Source organism: Cydia amplana, chromosome 5 (assembly GCF_948474715.1).
Source record: "Cydia amplana chromosome 5, ilCydAmpl1.1, whole genome shotgun sequence".
Taxonomy (NCBI): Eukaryota; Metazoa; Arthropoda; class Insecta; order Lepidoptera; family Tortricidae; genus Cydia; species Cydia amplana.
In genome coordinates, this window is record NC_086073.1 from 7,377,220 (window position 1) to 7,394,119 (window position 16,900).

Genomic DNA, 16,900 nt, shown 5'->3' on the forward strand with positions numbered 1-16,900 from the left:
GACAGACGGACAGACGGACAGACGGACAGACGGACAGACAGACAGACATGACGAATCTATAAGGGTTCCGTTTTTTGCCATTTGGCTACGGAACCCTAAAAACCGCGTCAAAATCCGTTGCGTAGTTTTAAAGATCTAAGCATACAGACAGACAGACGGACAGACAGGGAAGCGACTTTGTTTTATACTATGTAGTGATTTACTGCCTAATACGTACTTAACTAAAATTAGATGAAGACGTATGAAGACTTGGCACGAGATTTGCAATCCACACTCCACTGTCAAAATTCTCATAGAAAATCCGCGCCAGCTTCCGTGAATCTACCTATATAGCAATAGTACCTAGGTATAGTATAATATACTGTACTAACCTAAATTTTATTTAATCAAACATATGGGTAAACTGTTAATAAGATTGTATATTTACATTTAAATAAATTTAATGGGTGTTCTTTAAAAAAATCAATGAATAAATTAATAGTTTAAAAAACACTAGAAAAATACGCTTCAGAGCTTGAAACCTAATCGTGGTCAAAGTTCATTACAAGACTTTTCTAACAAATCCAAACACAGCTATGATATGATGGTCCATCATGAAGTTCCAGTTCATATCTTACGGCACCATCATCAGATCAGTTCGACAGTACCATATTATTGTATTGTCATCAGAACTACATACATCTGCCAATTTCCATGACGTTACGATCCTTGGAAGATGGTTAAATTAGTTACCTTAGATTCCATTACATAGTTAGTTACATACAGGTCGACCTAATAAAAGCGTGTTATAGTATTTTATGCAACCGTTGTTTAAGAGAGGTCAAAAAAGGCGAGTGGTGTGACGCCACGAGTATTTTTTGACTCAGTTAAACAATACAATACTTTTTCTACGACCTAGCACTTACTTTGAAATATAATTGTAAATTTAACAAATATTTTTCATTCAAGAAGTAGCAAAGAATGAAGGGTACGGGCGGGAAAAGAATGAATGAAATAAAAAAAAACATGTCTATGGTTCACTCATCTGTCAGAGATGACAATTAAAATTAGGTTGGCAACAATGTATTTCATACAATATTTTTTAAGTTGTGAAAAATTACACGAAGTATCGTAAAAGTGCCAAAAAGATACTACGTGTATGCACAAATACTTTTTTGGGGAATATACTAAAGACTTGTCTTGTCTATAAGATAGGGGTTTAAAGGTGTGTGCACGACCCTTTAAATGACAAATAAGAGTACGGGAGTAGAAAAAAGATAAAACTTTAAGCATCTCTATGGTTTTTGTTTATTTAGTTATGGCAAAATGTTGTCAGTAATTAAAAACTGATGATAAATAGGTACTTATTTTACAGGATTCCCATGGATATCATCCCATTACTGGTGCCAGTCCCATTATAGGGGTGGTTACTAGAACATAAACATTTTTTTGAAACAAACAGTTTAAGTACACAATTTACTTTTAAATAGATAGGTCTGTTTAAACAAAGTAGGTAATATTTAAAGTCATTTGAAAATATCGCATTTTTTACCATTAATGTTTAAATAAAAGTAATATGTTTAGATGGTTTGTTTTATGTTTGTGTGTTTGTTATAAGTAAGTATTGCCTAACGTTTAAATTAAGAGGCAAGAAAATGACAGCCACTTGTAGGTTTTTTTTTATAATAAGCAGTTTTATATCATGCATATCACTTGTTTTATTTTTACTCTAAGGAAATGGCAAATATGTATTGAAATTTACCCACTTACGAGTATACACCAAATCTAATATAGTTTCAGATGAAATTCGTAGTAGGTGATAAAATTTTATTAGGAGCACGATATTAAAACAACTAAATCATAGGTATGCGAGTCGCATTTGCTTCCCCACTACAATCCTGGGCACTATAGGATTATTTAATTTTATTGGTAGTGTAGAAACTTGGCTTGGTTGTTTTACGACCAACCAGTTTAAGTAGACAGCACCTGTATACGTCACTACCCTAAGATATCATTAGAATACAACGGTTTCAAATTATGAAGACACAACGAAAACTAGAGTTTCTACACCAATATACATATGTACATGTACCCTATATGCTACGTGACTTAAGCTCATAAAAAAGTCCTGAAAACCACATATTTCTCACAGATATTAGATTTTTAAACTTAAACTTTATAAAATAGGTATATTTAGATTAAGTGTAGAGGACTGAATTGCAGAAGCATTTACTTTAACTATGCAACTCAACTCGAAATACCATACATTGAGCTGCAGCTTAATTGCTTGCAGTTTCTCATCTACATAGCAGACGATGTAGTAAAGCAAAACATGGCACATATCGACTAGCACAGAACTTATTGGCCCAAAATACTTAGCATACAATATGGGCACGCAGACACCGTGGACGGTAAAAATGTTTTCACATTGTCCGATCCGATATCACCACAAAGAAGTAAAATATATGTATACTATTCCCACAAAGAAGTAAAATTTAAAAAATGCCTACTGCCTTTTTATATTTATTTATCCATTTTATTAATAATTATTGTTCAAAATAAAGCGTCCATTTTCGCCATAGGGTATTCTATAGCGGCCGTTTTGTTTTTATACGACTTTAAGCAGTTTAAGCTATAGGGCACTCTTTGTCGCACTAATATTGAAGAGGGCTAGAGAGACAATAGCTTTCCGTTTTGTTTTTTGCAAACGATTGTGATCTTGGCTAGGCCCCCAGGCCATATAGATTTAGTCTAATGTACGGAGTCTTACACCGCCATCTACATTGGTTGTCCAATTCTAAGCACGTAGGTATTTATCATAGACTCTACACAAAATCTTTGGTGGTGTTGCTGGTTGTCACGTAAACTTAATTAAATTGTATTTGGTGTTGTCCGTTCCGTAATTAACAACTCTCATATGATTTGCATAAAGCGAAAGCAAAAATCCTCAAAAACGCCTCACGTAATTAATAGACGCTCCCTTATCCGGATCACTAGAAATTTGATCAATTAATTTGCAAAACACAATTAACAGAGTATTCAACAAATAACAGAGTATTCAGGATGCAAAAACGCGCCCTGCGTATAATCGATGGAAAACCTGTAGACTACCCAGCACTAGATATGAGCGCCGCGCCGGCGCGCCGCCGCCGCCGACGAAATTTTCGCGCCGCCGCCGCCGACGCTGCGCTATCGGCGTGGCATCGGCGTGACCTTGGTAGCTAGTACTACTTTCAGAATCAGATAATATGTTTTTAATCGAGTTTAGATCATTAACGGCGCCACTTCAAATAGTTTATAGCCATTCAAAAGGTATTTTAGGCCCAATATAATTCAAAAATATCGAAGGCAAATGCAAACTTATCTGTCTAGTAATCGCGCTACTAGTCTTGGGAAAACGAAATTATTTAATATCAATTTTAACATCAATATGCTTGTAATAAACATACTGATTTCCTTCCATTTTTATTGTGGGACATTCCACATTACAATTTATAGATTGTATATATACGATAGTCAATAGACATATGTCAATCACAATGAAAAAATTAACTGTGATCAACTCTGGCTAACGTGAGACTCGAACCCACATCTTTGGATTACCGATCCAATGCATAACTAATTTTGCCAGCTAACCATCATCATTTACCGCGAATTTAACCATTGCAAGCATGGTTAAACGTCTTTAAAAGGTATAAAATTGGGTTAATTTTGAGATATTAAGCGTTTCCACGTCCAAACGTCCGGCCGTTGGCTTCGCACGGAAGGGCGTCGGAATCGGGTCTCAATTAAACTTGGCCACTGTTCAAATTTCAAGCTTTGCTCTCTCACAGCTCAATCTTTGGCTGTGCATCGCTCGCATGGAATTAAACCGCTATCTGAACCTGCAAGTTTTTGGCCCTGGTTGGAGCTCAACTTTCGGCCTGTTTTAAAATGCTTGAGCATTGGGCCTTATCCGATCTTAGCTCCATTGCAGCTCGGCCTTTGGCGTCGCACGAATGCGCCCGCAGGAAAGCTCCAGATCTCTTTAACACTATGGCTTCAGTCTTTATCGGCCTGTACCCTCGCTCTGCTCTCTAGCAGCTCGGCCTCGCACTGAAGCGCGCCGCAATCGGCGCTCCAGGCGTTCGGCCGTCAGCCATGCTTACACTTGGCTTTCGAACTTAGCTGTATGCTTACCTGCAGCTCTTCCTCTGGCCTCGCATTGGGAGGCGTCGAAATCAAGTCTTCGGTGTTACATGGAGCTCGGAGTTGGGCCTCACTTTTTGATATAAATCGGTTTTATTGGGTCGATATTGGTTAATGACGGAGCTCAATTTTCTTTGGACTGTCGACAAGACGTTTCCCTGATCATAAAGAAATATAGTAAGACAAGAGTGCTCACTCCATACATCAGTTCAGACTATTAATTTCAGTGTCTACATCTAGCATCGAGTAGCGGAACTATCAGTACTGCTACTTGACAATAGATGTAGCACCGACCGGAAAGTCTTATCTCAACAGCATAAGACTTTCCGGTCGGTGCTACATCTATTGTCAAGTAGCAGTACTGATAATTCCACTACTCGATGCTAGATGCTAATAGTCTTTTTGGTACTAAAACTGATGTATGGAGTGAACACTCTATGTATTTTTTTCTCTATGCCCTGATACAGCCAAACCGCAATTTTTAACTTCTTCCGGCCAGAGCCTCGCCAAGATTAAGACCGCCTCTGATGCCGCGCAATACCTCATATCCACAGTTTATATGATATCAATTTTTTTCGTAATATTATTCAATAAATTATCCTTGAAAATAAAAGATGCATTTATTTCATAACTTTCTTACAGCAAAAACATGTTTTTTCGGTAAAATTTTGGTTTGAATTCTTTTTTCATTAATCGAAGGTGTTTCAAGGCCACGCCGCCGATTCGCCGCCGCCGCCGACCTATTTTGACCGGCGCGCCGCCGCCGGCTATATGCATATCGGCGCTCATATCTACCCAGCACAGAGTCTGTTTAAAAAACATAAAATACTTACCTTACCGTCCATATATATACTCACGGCATGCATGCATGTAAGATCGAACATAGATATGTATAAATCTAACAGTCATGCCCGTGGGTCTCAAATGCGCAGGCGACCCAGGTTACTTGCTCCTAGACGCCGACTCGCCAAATCACGACGGTCACTCAGTGTCATGGGGCCAAACATATATAATGCAGTACCCAATGAGATACAAGACTCAAAAACTGATTCGATATTTAAAAAGAAACTTAAGATGTTACTTTTAGATAAAGCTTATTACAGCATCGATGAATTTACTAGTATAAAATAAGATCATTGACCCAGTGCTGTACCTAATATTATGTTATATTATAAATTGTATACACATACCTATAATAAGTAAATTGTAAATAGTAATTAAGTAACGAAATGACGTGTAAATGTATATGTTTCTTTTACCAATAAATTACTGTATCACTGTATCACTGTATCACAATAAAACACAAAACTAATATCTGACTTGACAGAACGGTCTTAAAATAGAAACAGTATTAAATTACTTACAATGGACAGTATACCTTCTTACATACAACCCTGGATATTACACAATACACAGCTTGGAGGATACAACTAAACGGAGTAGCCATTAACAGGCCCCCTCTGTCGAAAATAGGCGGCCAACGGTCATACACAATGTATGGACTGACGTTTATCTGACATGGCTATTTTTACGTTACGCATACATTTGACGTTCCCCTCCCCCGCAAAAATCGGCAGACTGTTTTGTACAGAAAATTACAGACATGGCGTCTCCGTTTGATTATATCCTCCAAGATACACAGTCTAGCTATGGTTTTTCATTCAATAATCTTGTTACGTATTGAACTTTTTCGAATATTCGTGCCGTTTCTTCATCATTCTGAAATCTGCAAGAAAACAAACAGATTAACACAAACTTTGAGTATAAAAAACAACGTTATTTGGGCTAAAAAGGTTACCCACGCAACTTTTACTACGAAATCGATTTTACGTAGGTACCTACTATCTGACTTGGAATTGTAAATACCTACTACATATAACTGGATAGAAAATGCAACATAGTAACCACCACGTATTCATAATGTATTTAGAGACACAGGAGTCCTAAGTCCAGTACTAGACGTGGCAACTTGAGACAAACCCACCCAAGCCCCCGAACAAACGTCGCGCGCCGGTGACCCCACGTCACCTGAATAAATTAGGACGGTCCGATCTTAATTAATGTGCGACACATACGACTACTACTTTTATCGTGATTAAGAACCTTTCTGCTGTTTTCCTAGCACGGAGTGTTTACTAATGAACTGTTAATGGCAGAATAGTAAAGTAGCTGATCTTAAATAAAATAAGTCAGTAGGTAATTTTACATCTAGTTTTACACCTACCTACATAAATCATAAATTAATAGTAGATTTTTTCCCCAATAGGAACTTTTATTTATACAAATGTACTGATAAACAACGTGATATAAATCGCCGTCAATTTAATAACCTAACTATTTATGGAAACTATAAAATTTTGAATAAATTAGTTGATTTGTGTTATTTTCAGTAGACGCTATAAATTAATTATACATACTAAATAAATTATAAAGTGAAATAGACGATTTTTTCGAAAATCTTGGGCTCCTCTCCTTGCGATATCTTTACGAACAAAGCATTATGTTTACCTACATCTCGGCATGTAGGGTGACAATGCGCTCCCCGTAGCGGCGGACAAGCAGAACGGGCCTATCTCAAGGGACGCTCTAAATCGTATTGGTTTCCTTTAATTTGTTTATTTAGGTGTTTTTTCAATGCAGAACGGTGAACACAAAATTCTTGTGTACGAGTACATACGGTAAATAGTTATTTTGTATCAAGTTGTTGTAAATTCAGGATTATTAAAATAGAGCATTTTTACATGATTAAAAAATATGTAGCATGCGGCCCTACAATATAATTTGCAAGTACTTACAAATAAAATCATTCAACAGCATAACGGACTAGGATATAATTAGGAGCTTTTAAAAACAAAGTCAAACGAATAACTTGTCTAAATCCTTTGTCTTCAGCTGAAAAACATTCGAGTCGATAAATAATCCGCACAGCGTCCACAAAGTCATAATGTGCAAACGCCAAGCTCTCCGCGTTTGGCTGACACCGGCCAGCCGCGGCGCTGCCACTGCTAGCTGAGCGATTTAACATTTTTTGTTAAAAATAATATTTTTGTATCGTAATTTTGTGGTTTTGTCTTATGCAAAATCGTTAATGGTTTATATTCAGATTCTATTTATGTCTCAGATTGTCTTTTCCGGATCGTCACGTTTTAGTATGAACTAAGCTTTTGTTCTTAAAAGTTACACACCAGTAAAATGAGAATTGTTCAAATCAACGCATACAACAACCAGTCCAACCGTACTAAATCTCATAAATCGGTTCCTAGCAATCTTGTCCTGACAATCCTAGCAATCATGTCACCTAACTTGACCTTACCATCTTCTGTGACTCACAGCCGCTTTTCAAGAACTGTTCTGTCCCACCAGAAATCGGTTTATTATGACTCCTATCTCCTATAGCTTAGAAACCCGGACGCGGAAGCTGTTACTCGAAGAACATATTAAAGAGGTTAGAATGGCTATCGCGCGCAGTTAGTATCGGAACCGGTGTCGCCGCTCGTTCCTCTCCACATTTACTAACACTCGCGCAACGGTAGTAAAAACTTGTGTGCGCGGTGAATGGATACGCCTCCTTTAGACAGATTTGATGTCTGGCTTCTTAATCTGAAGGTTATTGTGACGCAAAAGGCATGTTTACTTCGTTTTTCGGTCAGCGCGGGCGAGTAGCATGCGAGCGTTTGCTCAAAACCGGCGGCGACACGTACCCTGCTCGCATCGCCATTCTAATTTGTTCTGTGCTGTTACTATATAAAATCCGCCAGCAGTGAGTCCACCCAGGGCAGCGAGGCAGAACGAGGCGCGAGCTTGCTTTATCTGAGCTGGCGTGCTCCAAACAATATATTTATTGGACAGCGGAGCCCCGGCGCATCTATTCACAACACCTTCGTTGCCACTGCACTGCAGCGGGAGACAATAGTGACGTAAGAAATCGCTGATTTGTTCATTTGTAACAGTATCGAATCGGGAGATCATTTTAAACTGGAAAGAATGATGTTTCCTATATGCATTCACAGGTACTATTTCTGAAGTGTAATTTGTTTCTAGGACATAACAGTAGTGTCCATTGATTCGTTTCGTAATAATTTTCAAGGCAAATAATTACCTTTCTTTTATGTATACGGATTTCTTACTACAGACAGGTACGAGTACATAGGTACATGTAGGTATATCAGCTATAGGTTGTACATCGTTTTCCAAGACACCTATGTGATCAATGATACAATCGCGATTCCGAATTATTATGATGCCTACTGAATAGTAGTATTTCAAGCCAAGCTAAATTTTGTATCCGCTTGAATACTGAAAGTTCGCTGTGCGCACTTATTCCGACTGTACAAATTTAGTTGTGAATATTTCAGCAGTCGCCAGCGGAGCCAGCGGCGCGGTGCAGTCGAGCGTAGACCGTCCATCATGCGAGTAAGGTCACAGTTTGTCCTGCCCGCCACCGCCGCTCCTGTTTTACGATACAGCGACTGTTTTGTTTTCAAGATTAAGCGAAACTAACTACCGTTTTCGATCTCTTACTGACCCATTTTGTCTTCCTATTGACTAAAGTTAAAAGTTAAAACTTACCTATTTAAAAGCATAACAAAAATCTAGTTTGTAACCCTAGCCGCAAATGCCACAGAATATTCAAATTGATTGATTCAAGAACCCACCTATACTATAACCCCAACCAGGTGGCACGCAGAAACAAAAACATGAGAAACCTTGCACAAATAAAGCTCGTAGACGTTTCAATCACGGCACTATTTGGCCAGGAACTGGTCTCCGGAGAGACGAACAAGATGGATCGCGGTGTCAACACGAATTTGCATCCCTTGTTTGTCTCCGCGGAGCGTCGGCGGAAAAAACACCGCAATCTCATTGGGTTCGGTGCAGCGGGCGGCCGCATCAGTTATTCGCCGCTGCGGCCGGCTAACACGATTATCTGTCGTTTCGACCGAGAACCTCTTTTTTCTATTCCCTTGTTTTCCAACTTCACGTCTGCTCCGTGTTTTTCTGAATAGGAAATAGGATATGTCAGACGAAAAATTGACAAAAATATGGCTGACGCTGATGGAAAATAGTGGGTTTTGCGATAGCATCTGTCGGATCGCGTTTTCTGTAAGTAGTTATACGCTCCCATTTATTTGCAAGATCGTTTTCCTGTTTTGATTGTCCTTATAAGGTTTATTCACGCCGCAATCATGTTTATCAAAATATTCTCCGAGAACACAATTTGGAAATTATGCTTACCTATGCATTTGTCTAAGAGAGCCGGTTTTCATATAAATAAATGACTACTCTTTTAAAGCCGGAACTAGAATATAATAATTTTAATCGCTGGTATACTCAGGAACAAACTTCGTGATGAAAATGTTATCCATAAACAGCTGAAGAGCGGCGCGGTGTTATTAATGTTGGTGTCAGATGAAGAGCGACGGCGAGTGACGCGCCGTGGACTCGCGACTCGAGCGCTGCCCGGTGTGGGTGGCCCTGAGGTCACGAACTCGCAACACTGCGATATTTACCTTGTTGGATTCACGCCTCGTTACAACACTTATTAATTTACCAAACTAATTTTTTACAGTTCAAAACTAACGTTTCCTCTTCCAAATTCGTCTCATTAGCACTCACGCCGCCTTCCTTTTTACTAACCCTGCATCCACAAATTGTACAAAAACTATTCCAACTCTGACAGATGAGTTTTAAAATATTTCAGCAATGCACTTTTTCTAAAATACTCGAAAGAAACCCACGCCTGATTTATTAACGAAGGTCAATTATTAGATATACAAATTGTATTTTTTATGTACATATGTTATCTAAATTTGTACTAATTTATGTAGTTTCTATACATAATATATTAATAACGGGGTTTTCAATGATGTTTCAAAAATAAATAAATCACGGTAGGTATGTAATGTAAATGTAGGTAAGGTAAACATACTGGTGCTCGACGCGGTCACATGTCATCTTGAAACTTAAGTAAGTAATTGTCAATAGAGGTGACATCGGGGTGCCATCTATTGGGCATTAGCATGTCGAGCACTAGTACGTTTACCTTACCTATTGCTAAACGTCCGTTCAGTGACAGCGCGTAACAAAAAGCTAATTTATCTCCGATTTCATAGCGTTACCTACCCGCTGTTCATAGTCGTAAATTGCAGGGACACGAGATATGTGATTGCACCATGAATTACCGAGGAACCACACGCAACGGCTCATAAAGATCGCTCTAATGTCTTCATACGATACTCACAAGCGCTTCCACACGAAACTAGTGTCGGGTAAATTCACCAAACTAATAATTTCCTCGCGGTGAAGTGAGTACGCGGAGAGTAGCTCACACGCTCTAGCAGCGACCCACTGATTACGACTTGATTATACCCTACAAAAACTTTCATAACCCGGAACTTCCATTGCCATTAGTGGCTAAAAAAACAATTATTGACGCCTCATGATAGCAATTAACACCCATCTGTTATTACATCCAAACCTTTACTTTCTGTAGACCTACTATCATGCGTAATGAGTTGCTCATATCGGCTTGATATTTCGAGAAGATTGTTTTGTGGGTAAAGTAGAATTGGTGCCTTATGTAGATTGTTATAGGCTCTATACTGTAGTGGTGAGCGGTAGTAGAAATGTGTGGTGTGTAGACGTGTGAAGCTGACGCCTCCTGCGGGCGGCGCGCGCAGACCACCCGCGCCGGGCTCGGCGCCCGCGCACCAGCCCGAGGGCGTGCGCTTCACACGTGGACGGTACCCAAAGTTTTTTATTGACATTGCAAAAACTTTAGAGACTTTTTTTTTCAAACCGTTGAATGGATCGCACGTCCATCAATTTGGTAAATGCTCGTGATGTTATAGATAAGGCTGGCGTACGGACGTCAACAGGTTTGACCTAGCCGAGGCCACGAGCGCGAGGTGTTTCAGTGTGGTCCGGCGTCGGCGGCGCTGTCGGCGCGCACTCCGGCACGCGCGCTATGCGCATGAACACAGCCTCGCTCTAACTGCTTAATAAATGACCAACCGACGGCATTAGGCGGATCACATACATCATTTATGTAAATTTTGACGAAGACATATCTGTCTCGGCCAGAGCTGCCTTCACTCCACACGACACGCATTCCAACTGAACTTATTATGCCTCAGATGATAAATACTGACCATGTCACATGTCTACTACAGACATCAAGTGCACTTCGCCTAAAATCGTCAAATAAAAATTTAAGAAATATTTGTTAGTGAAATATTTTTTAAATGAGTATCCCGTTTATCAGGTGTTTTAGTTTAGTCAACTTCGTTAGAATACGACGAAATTTCGTTACTTGGATTGAGTAGAATATTAGAAATTAATAAGAATAAAGTTAATTTATCTTTATTAGGGGTCTTTGACAAAGACCCCTGCGCTAACATATTTTGGTTCTACTAACTCCATAACCGGCCCGGCTAATGATAGCACTTAGCACTAAAACATAGTCATCTGTACCTAATGCATAATATGCATATTCTAGTGTGTAATAAGTATTATGCCATGCCGGTTTACTAATGAATGGGCCAAAAACGTTTCCCAAAGTATCACATCCCAAACTATGTTTCCCAAATTATCATTTCCCAAAAAAATGTTTGGCAAAACAACTTATCGCAATTTTTCACTTAACAATAGTCTTTTTTGGCAAGTTATTGTTTAGCAAATAATTACTTGGTCAAGTTTCATTTTACCAAGTATTATTTAGTCAAATGTATCATTAAGCATAACTTACATGTCCCAAAATATTACATGGCATACAATTTACATACCAATAGAGGCCATAGAGGGCCTGCAGTATTTTTATTTTTGCTTTCATTTGAAATACTTTATCATTTTGGTTATGTTCTACGCAAACGGATGTAATTTGTTGAACCATGAACATATCTGCAATAATATTTTAGAATTATATAAGGACCTAAAATAAAAATTAAGGAATTAAGATTCGGTAATCAATGGGATTGGCCGGTCAAAGTATTTAGCAGATGGCGCCAGCATAGATTGCTCTGTCAATCCCTAGAATTGTGTCAAATTCTTGTTTTTTATATAGAATTTTATGCCCTAGATGCTGGCATGGCTGGGCTGGCCCTTTAAGCCAAATCTCATAGAACTCAACTAGAGAAGGGGCAAGCCCCGGCAAGCTATGATGGTGCCATCTATGCAAACCATTGACAGTTGCCAATCCCATTCAGCGTAGTGTAACTGGTAAAGCGGTATCCAGACTGGATGATCAAATCGATCGATTTGATCAGAAATGAAATTGACTTGATTTTGACATTTTGATGATTAAAAATTTAATAAACATAGTAATTTTTTTGGTACTGCATTGTACCTACTATAACTTAATTTATGAAGATTACCCCCAATCTGTATTACACAGAACTGTGATTTTTTGTATTATTTCCAGTCAGAATCAGGAGCTCTTTCGACCTTAATACGAGTAAAAAGTGGCCCCAAAATTTCATACAAATGCACCAAAAACTTGTGGACATTTTTTCTCAGTCAGAATGGAGAAAGCTACTGATCCTGAGTAGAAATATTATATAAATACAAAATTCTAACAGAACGAATTTAGGTTCAAATTTAAATAGAGATGCCTATTTGCCAAATTTGCGAAGTGACAATTTGAGCAAACATCTTTTTGGATTATAATATTAGCCAATAAAAAACGTTTGCTAAATAAGTTTTTGTCCTAATAACATTTGACAAAGTAAAATCATGCCAAATGATAATTTGACCAAATCTGGGGGCACGGTAGTGCCCCCGCCAAGACGAGCAAAGCGAAGCGCAAGGGCACTACCTACCTTTTCTCGAAGTGCTTCGTCGTTTTTTTGAACCCTCATAACTTGGGTTTGGATTATACCAGATAAACAAAATTCTCGGGATATGGTGTCAATAGTGGACTTATTAAACATAAAAAAATTCAATTGCATAGCTCTTATACTTAAGATTTTATTCATATCTAAAAAACCCCGATTTCGTCACTGACTCACTCACTCACTGTTGATCATCAAAACCTCTAGGGTACTTCCTGAAGTCCTAGGAAGCTGAAATTTGGTATGTAAGATAGTATTAGTACACAAACAACAAAAAAATTCAAAACCTTGAAATTTTTTGCCCCTAAGGGGGGGAAAAGGGGGGTGGAATTTTGTATGGGAAATCAATAACCGCTGAACCGATTTAGTTGAAATTTGGTATGTAGATAGTTTTTGTAATGGGGAATGGCATAGAATAGTTTTCAACCCCAAAATCACCCCGTAAGGGTGAAAAGGCGGTGGAAAAGGGCGTTAGGGGAAAAAGAGGGTTGAAGTTTGTATGGGGCATCAGTAAAAAGCAGATTGTATAAAAGATGCCCCGAGGTACGTATTTAAGGATTTTTAATAGTAGGTCCTTAAATCACACGCGCAACCCTTTAAATAGGGGATGGAAGTAACTTACAAAAAGAAGTGAAATCCCACCAAAAACATTTTCATGTAAAATGTTGCCAAGACGAAACCATAAGGCTCGCACTGACAAAAAGTTATCAGATCTCTTGTAGAGCCAAGCTTCTAACTCTACTCGTTACTCCAAGAACTATTGTATTATAAAAAATAATGAATACCTAGTGAATACATTTTTCACCTTACGTCCATGTGACAGTAGCGAAACGGTCAAGTCACATATTTTGACTAAGGTGTAGAGTTTGTGAAGTTAGGGCTTGTAGAGTTAGAAGCTTGGCTCTACAAGAGATATGATAACTTTTTGTCAGTGCGAGCCTTATGGTTTCGTCTTGGCAACATTTTACATGAAAATGTTTTTGGTTGGATAAGTTATATGCGAAGTGTAACTTTGCTAAAGGTTCCTTTGGGAAATGAAACTATTGCGATAAGTTTGTTGGGAAGTGAAATTTGGCGAAATGTATTTGGGCCAAACGGAAGTACACCTGCCATGCCATATGCCATGCCTATGCCATAGATGTGCTCCTATTATACAATGAGGCCTTTGCATCGTACGATCGATAATTTAAGTGTCTATCTTTCGCAACATAAATCTGAATAAAATTGTCGTAATGTATAGTGCTATAAATATTTTATGATTAGTGTAGGCAACTGCTTGTCAGACCACAGGGTGGCCACGATTAGGTAAGCCCTGGCTTTACTAATAAACTACTTTTACCTAATTATTAGTAGGTATGTACATATATTAGTATGTTTTATTTAGTTAGTATATTTAATAAGTATACGTACCACAATTAATTTAATATACAATTTATACTGTAACACGAACAATTAATTAAAACATAGATTGTACTCCTCAAACGGTGACACTTTTGTTCAATAACTTTCAAAATGATGAAGTTTTTAGACTTCCTAATTTTCATACAAATTAAATATTAAATTATATATTTTTCTACCTGCCAGTAGAAGTATTATTAAAAATATTTATGCACCCAATTCTCTAATTTTAATTTTAATCTAAATTAAAAGAATCGGGCAGGTAGCTTAAAAATGTTTTACAGTACATATGGTGCTACTTTCCCGAACTAGTGCGGGAAATAGCACTTTCCGTGCGTAATGTCAAAAGTGTAAAGTGCCCTATGTACTGTAAAACGTTGTACGATACACGTGCGAATAGGTAATTCCTCTTTTCCGCACTTGTATCATAAATAACTATTCCTATTTATTTATAACATAAGGATTTAACGCAAATTGAAAACGAGACACTTATTTTGACCGATTGATTTCACACATTATACAAACCTACCTTTTAAACCATACTGCGCTATTCTTAGATCCAGATGTATCTCCACCTTCGAGTGGAGTTCCATTGTTTCGCATTGTTTGTGCTTTCTCTCCGTACACTCATTCATCTTCTAAACCTAGCACTATTGTTGAATGAATGCTTTTAAATGATGTTGTCACAATAATATTCTGTGACAATTGAGCTTCTTACCCTGATATTAAAGTTATTGATTAGATTTAAAATATTCGCTTAGACGTACCATCTTATGGATACATTCCTTATCCTTACATTGGGTAATGGATTACAATTGATTTAAAATAATATAATAAATCACAGTAGTTAGGTGAATGTTATTTGAGAGTTTTGATCTCTTACTCTTACAGCACTGCAAATAAGTCATATTAGGATTTTTTATTAATTGCTACGTTTAAATAATTCCGTGAAAGTTTACAGTGTAAAGGAATAAAAAGGTAATAATGTTTGACAGGGGAACGTTGTTTAATTGTTAAGTGACACTCAAGTATTATTTTGCCTTTCCACCAGCGGATAATTATCGTGTGACTTTAACCAGTTGTTCTGGAGATGGCATATGTTTACGGCTACTTACGGTAATGTTCAATTAAAACCGTATTTAACGACATTTTGTATCACTAAATTCATAGGTACAATAATTATTGCTGTCTTTCTCTTTTTTACTGAAAAATATTGCATCAATAGACATTAAAATGTATTAACTTACAAATACTCCAAATAGGTATACTTAGGTCTAATAAGTGTTTGAATCTTTTTAAATAGTCGAGAGTACACTTGTCAAGCTTTTACTATCGATGAGCAATAATCAATTTGATACAAAAAACAAGTATCAGTTGGTTTATTCTCGAATGCACTAGTTAATAAAGTATTAGAATTGGATTGAAAATGAGTGAATTCATAACCGCAACAATCAAAAAGGGCGAGGGCGTCATCCTCTGATACTATTTAGCTTAGAATGTAATTTATATCACATTGACATTGAAAAAATCTTGAAGTTACTTATTAGAACAAATTAAATTATTTTCAGAAAATATTGACTGGAGGCCTGAGTCACTTTTTCTTAGTAGGTATATGACATTTATTTCAGTTTATAACCTTGAAGTTGTTAAAATCAAGTGTCATTCCCAGAAATACATTATCATGTACCTAATATAAATTGGCATTTAAGAAAATTGTGAAATGTTATAGGTTATGGTTTTGAATATAGTTGTTTTTATTCGATATTTGTTTTATTTATGTCAATTGGCTGCCAATTCATGAAAACCTGTACTTACAAAAAAACTTTCATATTAAAGCCCACCACATAGTTCGCAGAGTCATACGTTAGACATTAGCTACCCCCTGGGCTTTTCGGAGCACGCTTCACGCCCGCGACTATTGTGACTACCTATATGAAGACGTTTTCATTTGATCCGTTGTTGTATTGAAGTATTGAAAGCGAGTGATTGGCCACAAACCATCACTTTAATTTATAGTTTCGCATGGTGTGGCCTTGGTATTGTTCGTTTTTATATGAATTCAGGGTAATTCAAATGACACCGTTAGTTTTCGCTTATTCGTATTTTTTATATTTATACGTATTTATTAAGATAAGTAATATTTTATTATGAATAGGTATAGATAGAGCAACATCAATTTATTTTTAGTTTTTTAATACTGTCATTTATTTTTTAATCAAGTTAGATTATCATAAATTATATTTCGCAGAAATCTTAAATGTCATGCATTTTCTAATGTTTTCTGGATCGAAATACCGATAACCAAAAATAAAGTAAACATAATAATCTCGATCAACAGTATCAACACCTGATCCAAAATTACCAATGACCAAACTAAACTTCTCTGAAACCAGCCGCAAAAAATGAACGCATGTGTTTGCAAAAAATTATAGATTATATGGCAAGCGCCACGTGGTCCGAGGTCCATGTTTGGACACTTCACCCCATTAGGGTACGCACCCCGCGGT

The 16,900-nt window shown here is 37.4% G+C and overlaps 1 long non-coding RNA gene across 1 annotated transcript in view; it reads left to right on the forward strand.

Moving 5' to 3' along the window:
- The window catches only part of LOC134648016 (uncharacterized), a 441,830-nt gene that overhangs the window by 301,285 nt on the left and 123,645 nt on the right, over positions 1 to 16,900 (forward strand). The window lies entirely within an intron of this gene.